The sequence below is a fragment of the Muscardinus avellanarius genome (genome assembly GCF_963383645.1).
Source record: "Muscardinus avellanarius genome assembly, chromosome: 17".
Lineage (NCBI taxonomy): Eukaryota > Metazoa > Chordata > Mammalia > Rodentia > Gliridae > Muscardinus > Muscardinus avellanarius.
The window spans coordinates 56,032,462-56,050,699 of NC_137803.1; the positions used below are offsets into that span (position 1 = coordinate 56,032,462).

General features: G+C 39.2%; 1 pseudogene across 1 annotated transcript in view; it reads left to right on the plus strand.

Moving 5' to 3' along the window:
• Positions 1-17,727, plus strand: part of LOC308276136 (zinc finger protein 639-like) — a 33,147-nt pseudogene extending 15,420 nt beyond the window's left edge. Inside the window, exons 2-3 of the transcript in view lie at positions 3,729-3,815; positions 17,645-17,727. The product of the transcript in view is annotated as a zinc finger protein 639-like (transcript). The remainder of the gene's footprint in view (positions 1-3,728; positions 3,816-17,644) is intronic.
• Positions 17,728-18,238: the final 511 nt, after the last annotated feature.

Below are 18,238 nucleotides of genomic sequence, written 5' to 3' on the forward strand. Positions count from 1 at the left end.
GAGACAGGAGGAGCTCAGGCTTGAGGGAAGTCACAGCTACTTGGAACTTGTTTCAAAATAAAAGTGGCTCAAGATCATCTAATGCCTTTGTGTTCAATCCCCAGTATGACCACATATACCTGGGAGGCTGAGACAGGAAAATCTCAGTTTTGAGACCTGCCTCAGCTACTTGGAAACACTCTCAGCCATTTAGTGAGACTCTGTTTCATATATACACACCCAAAGCTAGGGATGTAGCTTGGAAGTAGAACATGCAACCTGAAGTACCAAAAATAGCAAACAAAAAGAAATTAAGCAGTATAAACATGATCTAATTTGAGCAATAGATTACTGAAGGAAAGATTATATTTGAATTCGTTTAAACAGTTTTATATAAAAGTACCATGGATGTGACATGCAGTGACATTTATACAGTTATAATATTATCAAGTTTTCAAAATACTAAACATTGAATTGTTGTTATGACTAAAAAGCAAACGTTATGAAATCTGGTAACATACAAGTATGGTAATTTTGACAAATTCTTTTCTTCCTATCGAGAAAATTATCATAGAGATCAAAGTGGGTATACTCTTTAAAGTTATATGTATTATTTAGGATTATAGTATTATCTGCAAAAGAGGCAAAATCACACAATTAGGAGGGTTTTCCTGAGATATATGAGAAGTACCTGAAAGACTGACAGCATTTTGTACGGGGGATGGAACCTAGGAACATTCTACCCCCAAGCCTATTTTACTTCCTCCAGGCTACACCCCCAGGCCTAATTTACTTTTTTTTTTAAGAAACAGAGTCTCATTAAGTTGTTGAGAGCCTCATTACATTGCTAAGGCTAGCCACTGTGAACCTGCAATTCTCCTGTCTCAGCCTCCCAAATACTAGAATCACAGGTGTGTGCTACCACTACCCGCTCTATATGTACATATTTTCTTCTTTTCTTGTTGGTAGTCATGATCACTTTGGGTTTTCAATATATACATAAATCTTTTATAACTTTAAAAAGTAATTTAATTCTTTGAACTTTAGCAATTATTAGCATCAGTCTTTCTGGATTCAGCCGTGAGTTAAGGGATGGCTTCGTTCTTACCCACTTCAGGTTCACCCCAGACAAACACATGCAGTCACAGTGCAGGCTGGCTCCGCCCAGGGCTCAGATGCTGGGGCATGCCAGTCCAACTGGCCCAACTGACTGCAGAAGCTGTTAATGACTTTTTTGTGATACTGGGGATTGATTCCAGGGGATTCTACCTCCAACATATACCCTCAGACATTTTTATTTTTTTATTTTGAAGCAGGGTCTCCCTAAGTTTCTGAGGGTTTCACTCATTGTATTTCTGAGGCTGATTCCTAGCCTATGATCCTCCTGTCTTAGCCTCCCAAGTCCTGATATTACAGGCCTGTGCCACCATGCTAGGCTGATGATAACTTTTAAGGGTTTCATATATATTTTCCTTTTTCTATCTAGACAACACAATTTAGGCATCCAGTTGTAGTACTTAATAAATAATAGTCCTATAGATATTCAGAGACTGGAATATGAAATAGCTAATCCAGCTTTTATAATAAACAATATGTGATTTTTATAAAAAGGCATCAACTTCTAAATAAAAATTTCAATAGGCTTTACCTAAATAACTGATAGGAATTTTGACTAAAATTTAATATCAACCTAAATTGTGAAGAAATTTACTTTTGTCCAATAGCTGTGATCAAAATAATTTCTGTTGAGGTGTTCAAAACATACATGTGAGCATATTAGATTGATAAAATATAAAAATATGCTATAGAGGGACATTTTTCTGAAACTATATAGTTATTGGTCTCACGGTTAGGTTTAGTCACCACCTTCTAAACTTGATGATAGAGACCTATGTTGTCAGACATAGTTCAGTGTATATTCCTATAACAATACCGCTTTGGAATATTTGTTATCAGAGAATAAGCATAACATTCTTTATATTAAATTTACAATGTTCACTCCATTTACTGACATTTTTTTCTTTTTCTTTTGTTCATTTAGTTTTGTTGGCAAAACTAGAGCTTGAATTCAGGGCCTGGCACATTCTCTGTAAGTGCTCTACAACCAAGTCATATTATCCACCGTTAACCATTTATGAATTTTATGTGTTTATTTAATATAGTACTGTGGATTGAACCCAGGAGCACTCCACCACTGAGCTACATCCACAGCCTTTTTGCTATTATTAAATGAGGCAGCTAACTTAAGCTCAGTAACTAATTTTAGACATAAAGTTTAATATTGCCTTATCTGTAAGTTTGATACTTGATTCTAAACTAAATGTACAGACACACATACATCATTCAAATAATTTATTTAGATAATCATGAGGTTGCAGAATACATTCAGATGACCGTTTTTGGTACCAAGCAAAAATTCCAATCTTTAACTGGTAAGTGTGCCTGTGTTCACAGTGTCACAAACCTGTGACCTCAATACTTGGTAAGAGAGATATGAGGCCAATGCATGGTAATTTGGCAACACTAAAAAAAATAAAGGCTGGGGGTATATCTCAGTGGTAGAATATTTTTAAGTTGGGACCCCCATGCCACAAAAATAGAGTGCATGTAAAATCAAAATTGTGAATTGGGGTTAGGCTACCATTTTAAAAAGTCTCAATAGGTTAAAAATGCCTCAGTCTTGTAAAAACTCAGTGTTGTTTGTCTCACCTAGATTAAGCTAAGAGAAAATCTTGAGTCTACAGTGTCGAGAGGAATGCAGCAAGCGTATGACTGCTGTTTCTAATTCTAAATGGGCATGTAAGAGTAGTTACTGAGCTTTGCAATATACATTTTGTGGGGGAAAATATTGGAGAAATACTGAGTGGAAAGAAGTAGATTAGGAGAATTTACCATACTCATGTTCATACATATATAAAGGAATAAAGAATTTTATTTGACCAATTATCTGTGTTCTTCTATTTCTAGGGGGCAACAGGAATATTCTGCAAAAAACTTTGCAACCTTCAAGATGTATCATGGTCATTGAATTAGTAACTCATACCAAGGTAAGAAAGAGTCAGTGGTAGGAGTAAAAGGGAAAGCAGCTAGGGAGTAAAAGAAGGTGGGATTTTTCTTCCTGTGATTCTCAAGGCTTAAATCTCCTGCTGCCATTTTGGACAGCCATGGACAGAGTATATGCTCTGCAAATGATACGAGGCTTAGCTTGCAAGTCCCTGACACTTCCTCGACTCCATGGTCATTTAGAGTGAAGATACACACTGCAATTTGGAATCTATTATACTAGGTCTCCTCTTAACAGTTATTAGTCTTCTTATTGGCCCTTGGACATTTGATAGACTGGGCTAATTCCTTTGGTCCCATGGAATCAAATAGCTGCTTAGAAGGTTTATTTGGTGAAAGAAGAAAAAGTTGGACACCAAAAACTTGGAAACTTTCATGGTAATAGATGCCATAATTCAAGAGTCTATTAATGTTACAGCATTGTTGGATACACAAAAGCAGTATAGTGACATTTTTACCTAAGTTTTATTCTTAACCATAACATAAGCTCTAAATAAAACCTTAGAGTACAAATATATATATATATATTTAAGTTAACCTTGTGAATACAGAATGATCCTTGATAAATATACTTTAAATAAATCTTAAATATTCTGTTTATTCAACAAAGAAAGCATGGCATTTGTTAACAAAGGGCCACGGACTTAAGTTAATTGCTCATTAATGTCACTTCTGTTCTTGCCAAGGACCCACAGATGCTTCCAAGGAGAGTGGAGACTGCTGCGATTCCCTTTACTTAAATTCCAGAGTAGAAACTTACAAGGACTTAAAAAGTAAGCAAAAGCCCTGATTAATGATCTAAATGATGGAATCAGATGAAATTAGACCCATAACTTGAGTTCAATGCATTGCAATTTTTTTCCAACTATGACTCATACAATATAATGGTAGTGACTCATTCTCTTCCTGTTCACTAACCTCAAATCACACCTGTGCGTTTATTACTGAATTTAGAAGTATTAGAGCATTATGTTCCCCAGAATGTAAAGGTTTTTGGCAGAGAATGCTTTCCTTTCTGAAGGTCGCAGCGGGTTCTGATGCAATAAGAGATCACCACCAGGGGTCCTCTGAAATCACACTTCCGTGTGCATCTCCTCTTGATCTCAGGTGCATGCACTTCCCTCATGATTCTGAAATAAATCTCTGTCACCAGAACATTCTAAAGTTGGCCTTATAGGTGACTTTTGCAGTTACCTTTGTGCATGAACCAAGTATTTCCTGGAGAGCAAACCCCAGTAGAAGCAGAGTTGACCTCTAGAGTTTCCTTCTTTCTAGCTTCTCATCGGTTTTATATGGATCCATCTCCCTTTATCAAATATTATCTCCACCCATGTGTGCTTTAGTGATGCTGTTAGCAAAACACCATCACTTGAGGAAAATGAAGAATATGAAATAAATTAATCATTGCCAACAGAAATAAAATTTGAAATAATGAATTAGAGTATACTGGTATGCTGTCTTATACGAAAGTTGAGATTTACACATTCTTCTAATTCACATTCTTCTAATTCTTAGTATTGACTAAGAGCCCAATGTACATTTAAAAAGATGCTTCTTGGAAATCCCTTTGTCATAAGACTATTGTTTAAAAGGTAATATAAAATAAATAAATAGTAATGTAGACATTTTGTTTTGCACATATTAGCAAGAAAATTATATTTTCCTTAGAAGACTGGTAGTTACATGAATTTTCTTTAATTAAAGCCATAACACCAAAGTACAAATATTAAACATAAAGATTCAAAATTTTGCAAATTTAGTGAAGCAGATTATTCAAAATTAATGAGCAGACTTTGAATAGTAACTACAAACTAGGAGTCTTATTCTGTGTGTCTTCAGAGTTATTTTGTTTATCTCACAATTGTGAGGTAGTTTATAGCTCCTGATTATGAAGTATAGTAGCATTTCACTTTTCTAGCAAAATTTTTACCTGGAAATTCCACTTATTCAAGACAAGACATATAACATGAAAATTAGCCAAAAACATCCAATAATAGCTGAAGTATGCCTCTCAAAGTTTACTAATTTGCTGGTAGAATGTCCTTTGAGAACATATGAGAAAGGTTTTATTTTATATGCATATTTCACAAACTTTGACCTGATGGACATAAACGGGTAGCATAAAGAAGTGTCAGCTGAAGCCTGGATTGAAAAAGAAGATAAATAAATGATATGAAAGCCAGCAAAACTCATAAACAGGAATAGCCTAGAAAGCCAACATAAAGCAAATGAGATCCACAATTTTCTTAGAATGCCATAGACCACATATTCTATCTCAACTATGAGTTATCTAAAAAAAAAAAAAATATATATATATATATATATATATATATATATTTATATATGTTTGTGTGTGTGTGTGTGTATAATGTTTGGTATATGTTAATAAAGGCAACTCATATCATAGAGGTAGAGAGAGCGTGAGCAAGCATGAGGGGAGGAGGAGACACACACAGTCCCTAAGGCCACAGCCCCAGGTCCCGCTTCTCAGCAACCAAGACCTGCCTCCACCAGGATTGCTTGTGAGGTCTGGGAGACATTCTAAGATACACCAAAGTCTTTTCCACAGCAAAATCCTACTGGGGTTTGGGGACTTACCTAGAGCCTTAAATCATCTGGGAGAAATAATTCCTCCAGAACCAGCCTCTTCCTCCTAATCTTTCTCTCTCATCTAAAGAAGAAAAAGTGATAATTAGTCAACAGTGTGAAAAAATTATAGTGGAAACTTACATCCAGAAAAGGAACTAGATAAGAAAATGTTATACTTCACTGGAGAAACATTTAATAAGATCACAGCTTGGAATTGCAAGACCTCTAAAAGGCTGAGATTTAATCGGAAAGTTTTGACATTGTCACCCCATCCCACACTTTTCTAGCAGATCAGCAGGGATCCAGTAAAATCACAGTGAGTTATCCTGAAAGAAATGCAAGATACAGACTTTCCCTAGAGTACTTAGGTAAGCCCCAAAACAAAAAGCGAAGATGACAAGAGTCACGTGGAAGGAATTGGGCTCTGGAACATCCATAGCCAATAGGAAAGAGTCCAGTTGCTAGGAAGTAACATAAAGTCTCTTACTAAACACCTACTAATGATTGATGGATGAAGCCGGCAGGAAATCAGTAAGTATATAGTTGAACTGAACAGCACCATCTATCATCTGGATCTAATCACTTATGGAATACTTTAACAATAGCAAAATACATATTCTACTCAATCTCTCATAGAGAATTTATTCAGAAAGATCATATTTAGAACTATAAGTACACAGCTTTGCAAATGTTAAGAATAAAAATTATACAAAATATACTCTTTATGGAATTAATAGGACAAGCTCTAGAAAATCCCCAAATATTAAATATTTCAACCAATATTTCTAGATCAACAATATATCTAGACCACTGAATCAAAAAGAAGTGCTGAGAGGAATTTAAACATTTTTAATTAAGCAAACATGAAAATGTTATCAAAATAATTTCTTATACTTTTATTGGTGCCTTGTAATTATATGTGTGGTAGCACATGCCTGTGATCCCAATACTTTGGAGGTTGAGACAGGAGGATGGCAGTCAGCCTTGGCAACTTAGAAAGGTTTAGAGCAACCTAGATCACCCTGTTTCCAAATAAAAACAAATCAGGCCTGGAGATGTAACTTGCAGTTAGAATGTCCCTGGGTTTAACACCCCATTTCTCGAGAATAGTATGCAAAACAGGAATGGAAAGATGTTAACCCCATCCCTGATGAAACTTTTTTTTATATAATCAGGATAGACACTTTCAAGAACTAATATATGGAAGTGTTTATTTTTATATTTATTATTTATTTATTTATTTATTTATTTATTTATTTATTTTTGGTGGTACTGTGGTTTCTGGAAATGCTTCTACCTCTGGGATACAGTCCCAGACCTATTTTTATACTTTTTTATTTGGAAACAGGGTCTCTTAAGCCAGTGAGGTCGGCTTCAAACCTGCATGGTCATCCTCTCTCTGCCTCCCAAGCGCTGGGATTATAAGTGTGCGCCACCATGCCTGGCACTGGAAGTTTTTATAAATGGGTATAATTGATGAGTAACTCGGAAGTGCCATTAACTGCTTGCACCAGTTTCCCTGTACTGTCCAGAGTCAGCCATCTGTTAGAATGCTTGTAAAGCGGAATGGCATTGTGAATACAAAAGTCGTCAAGGAATCAAGCGTGCCATGGCTAAGTTATACAGCCTCATTCTTTATTAGAGTCAAATGTCAGGTTTGGTTGTCACATTGGGGCTGGTTCCTAAGCTCCTCAGGATGGCCAGATGGAGCCCCCCGGTTCATATGTCTTGACTCAGAGAAGTGACAGTTTGGTTTCCAGGGATTTTCTTGTACTTGTGTCCTATCCTTCTATCTAGGCTGAATTTCAAAATTTAGTTACTATTGCTCAGATTGTATACTCAGATTTTAATAATTGTTTTAGAGAGGAAGATGGCAGCAGTCACAGTGGCAATCGTGGCCACTGAACAGGACAAACATTTCTCAGGGAAGCCCTGGACACCAGATCTTGGTTTAATATCAGATTGGGACAACTTAAGGAGACACTTCCAGCCATGACTTCATATCTAGAATACAGGAGAGAGAGTAGATAATGGCAGAATTAGAAGCAAGAGACAAGGAGGCACCAGCCATGCAAGAAAAGTGATTTTTGGAAGAACACCGCAGAAGGGATTTGAGAAAACACTACCTCAGCCATGCATGCTGGGGACTCTTAACAACACACATTGTAAGAAAACTGAGCCGGGCATGGTGGAGGGAGCCGCGCAGTGCCAGGCGAGGAGCTGAACCACGCATCCCGGGAACTCAGCATACCTGGCCACCATGCTCCTCTATGCTACACCAGGGGCTGCGGTGCACCCAGAACAGCAAACCCTGCTCTATGCGGTGAGGCTGTGGGCCTCTGCTCTTGGAAGGGAGATAAAAATTCATTGCTGCTGAGTGCTCGATCTCACATCCCCTTCAAAACATACATACTGTCTTCTCTTATTATAAAAAGAAATACTGGAGAGGGGCCAAGATGGCAGCGGCCGCAGCCATGACTCAGGAGATGCAGACAAGCTCTATCCAATTCACTTGTAACTTCAAAAAAAAAAACAAAAAAACACAACCCGTGAACCCGCGAAGGGGGACTGCACACACATGCTAAAGAATTGTGAACATTATATCATGTAAAGAAGGAATTCAACAGAGGACAAGGAGGAAGGTGGCACTGGCAGAGCGGCAGAGGGGCAGTGCAGAGGCATGGGTTCTGGCACTGGTGGGGCAGCGCAGAGTGACGGGTGCTGACACTGGTGGGGCAGTGCAGAGGCATGGGGGCTGGTGCCAGTGGAGCAGCACAGAGGTGCAGACGTTAGTGCCGATGACAGAGGTGGAGGCTATTATTTTGGAGAGACAGAGACCTGATTCAACCTACCTTGATCTTCTGAAGAAATTGCCACAAAGTTAAAAATTGGAGGGCTGACAGAGCCAGTACAGTCCACCTTGAGCTCTTGAGGAAGTCTCCCCAAGAGTAGACTGACTGCACTTGTCATACATGCTCGAAAAGTCTGGACAACATGCTAAGTGGCAAAGGGGTTTGGGGGGTATCAGAGGGAGCCCCGCATAGCCAGGATGTACCTACACATAGCATATTCTGGAAGTCATCAGCCCTCTTGGCCACAGCGCTACTCTGTGCAGAGTGGGAGGCCAGGGTGCACGTGGAACAGCAGAGCCTGCTTTCCAAAGAGAAGTTATGGACCTCTGCCTTTGGAGGGAAGACAAAATTTAATGCCACTAGGTATTTGGAGTCCCAGTTTTTGCAAAAGTCATGTACTGCTTGCTCATATAAAAAAAAAAATGCCGGGCATGGTGGCCCATTTTTGTAATCCCCACATTTGGGAGGCAGAGACAGGAGGATTGAGCTGGTTCAAGGCCAGCCTCCCTGGCTTAAGAGACCCTGTTTCCAAATTAAAAAGAGAGAGAGAGAGAGAGAGAGAGAGAGAGAGAGAGAGGTCTACGGGAGTGTAGCCTGGAGATAGAGGGGTTTCCAGGAACCCCAGTACCACAAAAAAAAGAAAGATAAAAGGGAACATCTGTAGAGGACCTACTCAAAGTGACAAGGACCAGAGCCCAATGCACAGCAAGGCCGGTGCCAGGGACTCTGAAGCCAGGATAGGAAACTGCCAGGCAATTAGGCTGGCGCCGGGGCCAGCGAGGCTGGAATTGGAGCCTGCCGTGAGGCAAGGCCAGTGCTGGGGCCTCCATACAAGGCCGGGATAGGAGCCCACCGAGGGATGAGGCCAATGCCGGGGCCAGCAAGGCCGGGATCGGAGCCTGCCATGAGGCAAGGCCAGTACTAGAGCCAGCGAGGCCAGGATCAGAGTCTTCCAGATGGCCAGGCCGGCGCTGGGGTCTTCAGGAGTGGGATCGGAACTTGCAATGTGGCATACACAGAAAATATCACAGAATATTAAAAATCAGATGCTTTCCCTAATATCAAAACCTAGGAAGAAATTTATAATAAGAGATCTAGTTGAAGAAAGGGCCCTATGGAGGAGCAAAAGGTGACCAATCAGAGGGAATGGGACAGGGGAACATGGAAGATGGAATCTCTTTAAAACGCATGATGTTCTTAAAAAATTATATCAAAGTTAATCACCAAATCAAGCATGAGATTGAGGGAGGGGGAGGGAATGGGATGGGGATAGGATAAAGGCTAATTGGATGATGTATGCTTCTATATCCTCACAAATTGTGTATTCCATCGTGATGTCTGACTACAATGCACCAATAAAAATATAAAAAATAAAATAAAATTGTTTTAATTGTGAATAGTTAAACAAGCTAATTAGCCTATCACCACATCACCCAGGTGTGTGTGTGTGTGTGTGTGTGTGTGTGTGTGTGTGTGGTGAGCACATATAAAAGGTACTCTTTTAGTTATTTTGAAATATAATTATTAACACTAGTCAACATGCTGCATAACAAATCTTTGAACTCATGCTTCCTGTCCAGCTGAAAACGTGTACCTTTGCTCAGTGTCTTCTTCCCTGTTCTCCCAGCCTCCCACCATTGTACTCTCTACCTCTATGAGTTTGACTTTTTTAGATCCACACGAGTGAAATCATGACCTATTTATCTTTCTGTTTTTGATTTATTTAACTCAGCATAATGTTCTCCAGGTTTGTCCATGTTGGGGCATTTTAAAAACATTTAAAATGTGTATGAGCCGGGCGTGGTGGTGCACGCTTGTCATCCCTGTGCTTGGGTGGCGCACGCTTGTCATCCCTGTGCTTGGGAGGAGCCGGGCGTGGTGGGCACGCTTGTAATCCCCGCGCTTGGGAGGCGGAGACAGGAGGATCGCGCAGGTTCGAAGCCAGCTGTGCTGGCTTAGGAGACCATGTTTCCAAATAAAAATATAAAAAAAAAAATAGGTCTAGGAGTGTAGGCTGGAGGTAGAAGGGTTTCCTGGAACCCCAGTACCATAAAAAAAAATGTGTATGTATACCACATTTTCTTTATCTGTTCATCTATCAATAAACATGTGGGTTGCTTGCACAATCTGGCATAAAATATGCTGTGATAAATGCAGGAGTGCTGGTTATTAATTTAATTCCTTTGGATATATACCGAGAAATAGGATTGCTACATCATAAAATAATTTTTGAATGTACGTGGTACTGGAGATTGAACCCAGAGGCATTCTGCCTCTGAGCTACAACCCCAGCCTTATTTTATTTTAATTTGAAGCAGAGTCTCACTAAATTTTTGAATCCCAATCTGACAACCTATGGAATTTTACTTATAGTACACTTTTTTTTTTGCAGGTCTGGGGATGGAACCAGGGGCATTCGACTGCCAAGCTACATGCCTTGCCCTATTTTTTATTCTTTATTTTGAAACAGGGTCTCACTAAGTTGTGGAGGACCTCACTAAATAGCTGGGCTGTCCACAAATCCTCCGGTCTCAGCCTCCCGAATGCTGGGATTACAAGCGTGCGCCACCACGCCGGCTATAGTACACTTTTAATAAGAAAGAGAACTTTTCATAATTTCTCTTTCTTTCATCATAATATTTCTTCTCCATATTAAAGCAAAGATATTCTCCATTTCCATAAAATACAGGCAATAAAGCAATCACAACAACCCCAAGAAGGGTGTGAGCTTGCACTATGTGACATTTTTACTGTAAAACTGTGATTCTTAAGTCTTTCCAAAAGTTCATGATGTTTTGAGTTTACTGTAGAAAGGAAAAAATATTCATCTCTGCCAATGCATTTGGGCGGCTTCATCCCCTTCACAATAATCTCTAAGGGTTTCCTAATTAGAGGCGTTTACAGGAAATACCAAACATTCTAAATAACTGATGTGTTCCAATTAAGGCCTCAGCAATTGAGCAAATTAACCTTTACAGCCTTTCAGTATCAAACTACATGGCAGTTTTCAGAAAGTTTCTAAGCAATTGAGGGAATTATCAAAAACTAAGAAATGAAGGAGAAAGAAATTTTATGTTGTTATTACAGTATTTTAATTGTTCAGATAAAGTGATAGCATTGACCTTTTCCCCAAATTAAAAATAATGAGAGAGGCATCGTTAAAATATATGACAATTATATATTTTAACTAATGTAAAATACGTGGATACGTATATATGTATAATTTTAATTAATACTCTAGCAACATTTTCAAATTTCAATTTATGCTCCTATGTTAATAAAATGTATAGAAATAGCCAAGCATGGTGGCACACCCTTGTAATCCTAGTACTTAGGAGGCTGAGACAGGAGGGTCGCAGGTTTATGGCCAGCCGAAGCTACTTAGTGAGGCCCTATTTCAAAATAAAGAATAAAAAACAGGGCTTGGTGTGTAGCTCAGAGGTAGACTGTCTCTGGATTCAATTCCCAGATCCACAAAAGAAATATAAAAGTAGTTTGATAGTAAAGTTAGATAGAAATTGAAAAGATGATCATAAATAGTGAAATTATTGTTAAATTGCTTTTATAAAGAATTTTGAATACACATACCAGTTCGTAACTGAGTACAAAAAGAAGTGATGATTTTGTGGCTCAATTTATTTTCTCATTTGATTCACTTAGTAGTCATAAGATCTCAAAAATTGCATTCAATTATAAGTCAGCTAAGTAGATAAAATTACTGGCAGTAAAACATTAGTAACAGGAATAACATACATTTTCATGTGCTTTTAGTTACATTCTCTTCTAGATACTTGAGGAAAGTATCTAGAAGAGAATGGTGCCTGTAATAGCCAATAAAGAGTTGATGATTTACAAATGAATTTTCCCACTTATGTGTCTACTGTAACAAGATGGTTTAATTATTATGTGTCTTAGTATGAACTTAAGATTTAACAAAAACATTATTAGAAGTGTTAATTCATTCAGTTCTGTTATACCTTCTCTTAAGTGTTTTGAATTTATATAAAAGGCAAAAAAATATTATTCATACTTCTTTCCTTTGTGTATACATCTGATAAGAAATGAAAAGTTCATGCTGCTAGAATGAGTGTAAAACAAGAAGTTGGTAAAGTAACAAGGCTCTCTCAATTACCACATACAAAGCCAGAGGTAACATCCAACTTAGAAATTTTTTGGTCTGAGCATCGATTGGAAGAAAACGAGATTTTTCCTCTATTTACACATAAAATTCTGCCTACTTTTATATAAACTCTGAAAATTCTATATCTGTTGTAAAACTAACTTTAAAACCATGATTTTTTTTTAAATCTCAAATTTTATATTTCAAATAAGGGACTGCATGGATATGTAATATTTTGATGTCCGTAACTTTGGGACATGAAAATTATTTTGGTAATTTGCAATTACCTAGTATATAAATTCAGGGACTTGACTAACTTCTGCTGAAATTGGACTCGGGTTTGAACTGACACCACTGGGATTTCCATATCCTTGGGGAATTCAGATACTTCTCTTACAAATGTCAGCCTGTCACTATTCCTCTGCTGATTTGGATACAGTTAGTGACATCTTTCATTGATGTTCACTCTGACATTGATGCTGACAGTTTGGATTTTAAATGATAGAATAAACATCGATAGCAGCAACCTAAAGCTAATAACTGTCTTTAGTAAGATATGGACTTAAAATGTATTTTAAATGAACATAAAGAGGGAATGTTTAACTGGGTTCTTTGAAAAATTACAATAGGCAACAGACAAATAATAACAAGCATCCTAAAAAGAAACTTTTTAAAAAGCATAAGAGAAGAGAAAAGCATCATGAAGGGCTAACTTAAATAAGACCAAGAAGAACACAAAAAATGATAAAAAAGGAAGAAAGTAGATGAGAAGAATGGAAACGAACCTACCCTATGATCCAGCAATACCACTTGTGGTATCTATGCAAAATATGGAAACCAAACGATTGAACTAATGCATGTGTGTCTATGTTCATAGCCATACAATTCGCCATTGCCAAACCATAAAACCAGCCAAGCTGTCCATCAACAGATAAATGGATCACAAATCTATGGGATCTATACACAATGGAATTTTACTCAACCACAAAGAAAACAAAATTATATCATTTACAGGGAAATGGATGGAGCTGGGGAACATTATGCTAAGTGAAATTAGTGAGTCACAAAAAGTAAAAAATTGGATGTTCTACCTAATATGCAGAAACTAGGAAGAAAAAAGGTCATAGGAGGAACTATAGTTGAGACTGGAGAAACCACAGATGGGCAAACTGTGACCTAACTGACGGAATGGAGAGGGGAAGAGGGAAATTCCTAACACACATGATGTACATTTGCAAACATAGCGAGTCAATCACTAAGCCAAACATGAGAAGGAGGGAGGGGGAGGGAATGGGGTGGGAATTGGGGAAGGGCTGAGTGAGTGATGTGTGCATGTATGCCTCTACCACCTTGTACCCCATTAAGATGTATGACTACAATGCACCAATAAAAAATGTAAAAAAGGAAACAATGCAAAAATGTCTGGAAACTGTACTATCCTCTTTCCTTTTTCATTTGTTAATTTTAACATCTAGAGGCCAATGGATAGCAAATATCAATGTTTTGTAGGATAATAATGGCTCGTTTTGCTTTTCACATCAAACACTATACTTCTTCACTATCCCTCTTTCTAGAGCTGACAGGGAATTTTCACATTGAATCACAGGAAAGGGGCTGTGTAAAAAACGGGACCTGAAGTCAGATATGGTGGCACACACCTGTAATCAAGTACTTGGAAGGCTGAGACAAAAAAAATCACAAGTTCAAGGACAACCTCAGCAACATAGTGAGACCCTGTTTCAAAACAAACAAAAAAAAAATAAAAAGGGCTGGATATAGCTCAGAGGTAGAATATTCCTAGGTTCAATCCCCAGTATCCTCCCCCGCCACACACACAATGGGACATGAGAAAAATACAAACTTTATTTTGTACTGGAGATTGAGTCTAGGGGCATTCTACATTCAAGCTACACTCCAAGCCCTTTGATCTTTTATTTTGAAATGGTCTTAAGTTGCTGAAGTCTTGCTAAGTTTCTGAGGCTGTCCTCAAACCTGTGCTCCTTCTGTCTCATCCTCTCAACTACTAGGATTACACGTGTGTGCCACCAGAGCACTTAGCTAAACTTTCCAATACTTTAATTTCTTAAACTAGTCAAATGATGCTGGTTCAGTTACAAAAATAACTTAAGCTACCACTAGGAGAAACATGTAAAAAACACAAATTATACTCAGAAAAACACAGAGTTCTATCTCCTCTGCCACAAAAACTGGAGAGTTGAAAAAGGTCCAGAGGATACAAAGAATTTTTTTTTTTTTCAGGAAAGAGCTGGGTCTCAGATGTGTAAATACCTTATGGATGAAACAGACCATATTTGGATATTGTGGTAAGGTAATAATATCCCCTCCAAAGATGCTCCCACCTAATCCCAAGAATTTATGAACGTGTTGCCTTACATGGCATAGAGTCTTGGCAGAGATGTTTGAGTTCAGGATTCTGAAAGGCGATTCTCTTGGACTAATTAATCATGAAGACACTTAGGAGTGGAAGAGGTAGAGAGGTTTGGAGAGGCTCCACTGCTGGCTTTGAAGAGGAAGCTAGGGCAGAAAAGGAAAGCAGGCAGGTGTAGGCTGGAAATGCCAAGGACGGGGATACTGCTCCTCCGGAGAATCCAGAACAAATGTCTTCCTTCCTGCTGACTATCCTTAGGCCAGTGTGGTGGTGGATAATCTTCGTAGATAGGGAGATTCCCAGAAAAACTGGCACAGGACACATCAGGGGGTGTCTGTGAGGGTGTACCCAGGGACTCTTGGTCTGTGGGTCAGGTAACCGAGTGAAGAAAACCCAATGGATGTGGGCAGCGTTACTCAGTGGGCAGGAGGCTCAGATGGGTCAGATAGCACAAGAAGGCTGACGTGTGCACACGCTCAGTTCTTCTCGAACCGGAGCTTTTGTTAATTTTGTTCTTTCTGCCAGCATTACCCATAGACATCAGACTCCAGATTCTTCAACTGGTGGACACGGAATTGCACCAGCAACTGCCCAGGGCTCTGGGCTCTTCACTATATCACTACTCCCTCTTGTTCTGAGGCATTCAGCTCCTTGGACTGAGATGGTACTGGTTCCCCCAGCTTGTGTGCACCAATCTAACACACCCTCTTGTGTTTGTATGTGTGTGTTTGTGTGTGTATGTGTTACTGGGTATTAAATTGGGCATTATACCTCTGAGCTATACCTCCATCCCTACTTTATTTTTTTATTTTAAAACCTTCTCACTAAGACCCATTTCATTAAGTTACTGAGAGTCTTGCTAAATTGCTGAGACTGGCCTCAAACCCATGATCCTCCTGTCTTGGCCTTTCAAATACTGGGATTACAGGTGTATGCCATTATGTCCAGGTAACACTCTCTCTCTCTCTCTCTCTCTCTCTCTCCACACACACACACACACACACACACACACACACACACACACACACTCTGAATCCTGACTAACAGGCCCAGTCAGATTCATGTCAAATTTCTGCTGTTTAGGACTAGAAAGAATAAATTTGAATTCTCTTAAGAGTTGGAGTAATTTTCTAGGAGCAACAGGAGCTAATGCAGGGACCTATTATGACCTATCATCATGACGCAGGATGAGCCAGACACCATCCCTCAGTGACGGAGACCCATGTGTGATGGGGGTGCAGGTGTGAACAGTGATAACAGTGCCTGAAAGATAGGCATCAGGGTGATACCCAGGGGCAGAATGTGCTCTGCAGCCAGGAATATGAAGAAGCCTTCTCGTTCCTGCTGAGTTGCCAAGCCCCACCCAGTGTATGATCACTCAGTCTCACCCTTTGTATGATCTCATCTATCCACAACTATCTACTTGATCAAACGTTTTTTCTCTGGGTGTTTATTAGTGAAGCCCCCGGTGTCGTGTACAATGTATAGCAAATAAGCGCGTATGCTTTCTCCTTCTTAACCTGTCTTTTGTCAGGGGTCTCAGCCTTGAACCTAGTAACAAGTACGGAAAGAAATCTCCTCCCTTCCAACACAAAAACATCCATTTGATCTTGCCAGGAAGGCTGGGGAGGGAAGTTCATTCTCAGCAGAAAGGCCTCAGCCTGAGAAATTCATATATAAGTACATATGACTTTGTTTAGCAAATCTTAATATTCTGGAAAAATAACTCCCAATTTTTTTTTTTTTTTTTTTTGGTGGTACCGGGGTTCCTGGAAGCCCTTCTACCTCCGAGCTACACTCCCAGACCTATTTTTTACTTTGTATTTGGAAACAGGGTCTCTCTTAAGCCAGCGCGGCTGCACGATCCTCCTGTCTCCACCTCCCAAGCGCGGGGATTACCAGCTTGTGCCAACACACTCAGCTAACTCCCAATTTTTTGTAATGATTGCAGGTAATTTAGGAAAGAAGGTGTTGTCTTTATTTCAGTACAGGGCATATGGGATATTCTAGTTCTCACAATGAGCTAGAAATGGAGTTTTACACTGACTTCATCTCGGCCACCTTGGCATTTTCTGCCCTGCCTAAATTCCAGTGTAAACATGTAAATAAATTCAGAGGCATCCAGAGGAAAATTAGGACAAATATATCAATACTGGAATAACAAGGTAATGAGCTACTGAACTGTCAGTCTTGAGTGAAGTTTGCAAGTGTTTTTGTTGTTGTTATTGTTTTTTTATTTTTTTGCGGCACTGGGGGTGGAGACCAGGGGCATTCTACCTCCAAGCTACACCCCAGCCCCATTTTTTTTTTTTTGAGTCAGGGTCTCACTGAATTGCAAAGGGCCTCACTAAATAGCTGAGGCTGTCCAGGAACCACGATCCTCCCGTCTCAGCCTCCCAATGCTGGGATTACAAGTGTGCGCCACCATACCTGCCTGCAAGTGTTTTGATGGCAAAAAATGTGCTTCAAACTCATGCTACGTTTCCTCTGGTTGTAGAATGCACAGACTACAAATCATTAACCCACAGTGCGTCTCCATACAGAAACTTATTAGAAGAGCTTTTCTCTTAACAAAACAGGTAAAAGTCTCTTAGACTCCTAAATTTGACTGTATCATGTGTTGCAATATTTCTTTTCTAAATTCACTGACAGAAACTGAGAAGACAATGAAGTTGAAAAAGATGTCCTGTGGTAATACGGCCACTACCGCTTCCTCGGGTCCTGCATCCTCCTAAGGAAGCCTGTGGGCTGGCGCTTCTGATTCAGGTAGGTCTTCGGGATTCGCTTTGCTCATTTCTGGAGGAATCTTCTTTGACTTCTCCTTCAGGTTTTCTGTAAGTCAGATATATATCCTTACACCTGAGATACACAGTGCGGCTTTTGACTAATTGAGTGTTCACCCATACATTAATATTATCAGCCTCCCTCTGAGGTAGAGGCATTTAAGATCCTTCTGTCTTAGCCTCCCAAATGCTGAGCTTACAAATGTGCACCATCAAGACCGGCTCGTTCCAAATATTTAACAAATGATGAGTTGCAAAACCGTATCTCCTCAAAAGGCTAACTTCAGTTTGCTTTTAACCTGTATGTAGTTCTATGCTGTGGTTTTTGAAGGTGTTAGATTCTCCCCCATGAAGAAGATGCCAAGCTGCATTCAGAAACGAGTCAATAAGTCAATTAAACATTTTATATTCAGAAGTCAACCGCTATTGAGGAAAGTCTTCTAAAATGCATGCATGTCTAGAC